Here is a 1744-nt window from a genome sequence, read left to right on the forward strand (position 1 = left end):
TCTGCTATTAAGAGTAAAACAAACTTTTTATTTACCAACAGTATTTAGCATGTGTTTTATATTTGATGAGGAAATTATAATTTTTCTTTAATTTTTAATTTGTTTTTGTTATTATTATTTATGACACCTACCTATACTGAAGAATTAATAAAATAAAATAATTTTCTTTTTAGCATTTGTCAGTAAATTATATTAAAATATTAAATACAAACTATACATATGATTATTTATGATTATATTGTATGACTCTTATTTATAGGTACTTCATACATATAAAAAATGTGTGATATCTTTAATTAGCATAAAATAACATTAAAGAACTAATTTTTATTTGACAATAAATTTAATGAAAAATGATACCTTATCATATTGCATATTGAATAAACAATCCAAATATTTTTTTCTATTCTAACCTTTCTACAACAATTAAATTATATAATATCCAGCGCAACGGTAGTGGCGCGAAGCTAAGTAAAAAAAAAAGCGAAGCGGTCACTACCGTAGTATATAGGCTTCTCCAACGATATATTTTTGAATATCGATATCGTTTTGAATTGTGCATTATCGAATCGCGATATCGAAAAAAAAATGTAGGTATATCGAATATATCGAATTATCGATATCGATATTCCGATATCTTTATGATATCATAATTGTCAATACTCAATAGTACTCAATACTCACTTAACTAGGTAGTAGGTACACAGAACTATGTGGTAGGTACTACAAAAAAAAGTTAGGTACCTTTTATTGGTACTAGGTAGTAACTAGTAGGTATTAGTTAACAATTAATTGTTTTAAAATAATAAATATTTTATTCAAAAGCTTAGGCATAAATTATCAGTTCAGTTTATAAAGATTAAAGGGCTATTAAGTCCGAGTACTCTAGCTTAACCACGTCGGTACAGAAGAAATAATTGAGTGATTCTAGAGGACAAAATAAAAACCATTTAGTAATTACACAATTACTATATTAATGAGAAAAACAAAACATAAACAAAATATTTTAACGAATCACAAACAACACCGGAACGTCCGAAACTATCAAGCGATAAACACTGACTAACTGACTGAGCTACAGAGTTATGAGACTATTTAGACTAATGAGTTACTGGGAAAAATAATTATTTAAAATTTATTTTTTGTTATCCTGTGCTATTTTTAACCTGGAATATCCGATATATTTCGATAATCGATTTATTTCGATTATCGATATATCGTACGATATATAACGATTATCGATACCTAAATTTCCGAAAAAAAGTTCGCGATATCGATATCGAATCAAAATATCGATATCGTTGGAGAAGCCTAAATTTATATTTAATATTATTTGACTTTTAAATTATTAAACAATTTTACAAATTTGAATCGATTTTAAGTTTTAGACAAATTAATATACATACCCTCAAAATTATTATTTTCTATCATTTTTGTAATAGATGATTTAACTTGAAAGATTACTCAAAACAAAATAAATTATTTTGAGTGAATGCGTTTTGTCTCTACGACCGTGTGCTAGACAAAAAATAAACAGTGCGCTAAGGTCTTGTTAATTTAAGAATTGAGCTAAAAGAAAGTTTCTAGTATTATTGTTAATAGGTAATAATATTATTATTGGCATAATAGTATCAGAAATTATCTTATTAGCCATATTATGCAGTCCCGACTGGCTACTGTTTAGGTTTGCATAGATAAATTTACATGCTTTTTTGTTACAGTATGTTTTTTGCTCAAAAATGTG

This window comes from Acyrthosiphon pisum, chromosome A2 (assembly GCF_005508785.2).
Source record: "Acyrthosiphon pisum isolate AL4f chromosome A2, pea_aphid_22Mar2018_4r6ur, whole genome shotgun sequence".
NCBI lineage: Eukaryota > Metazoa > Arthropoda > Insecta > Hemiptera > Aphididae > Acyrthosiphon > Acyrthosiphon pisum.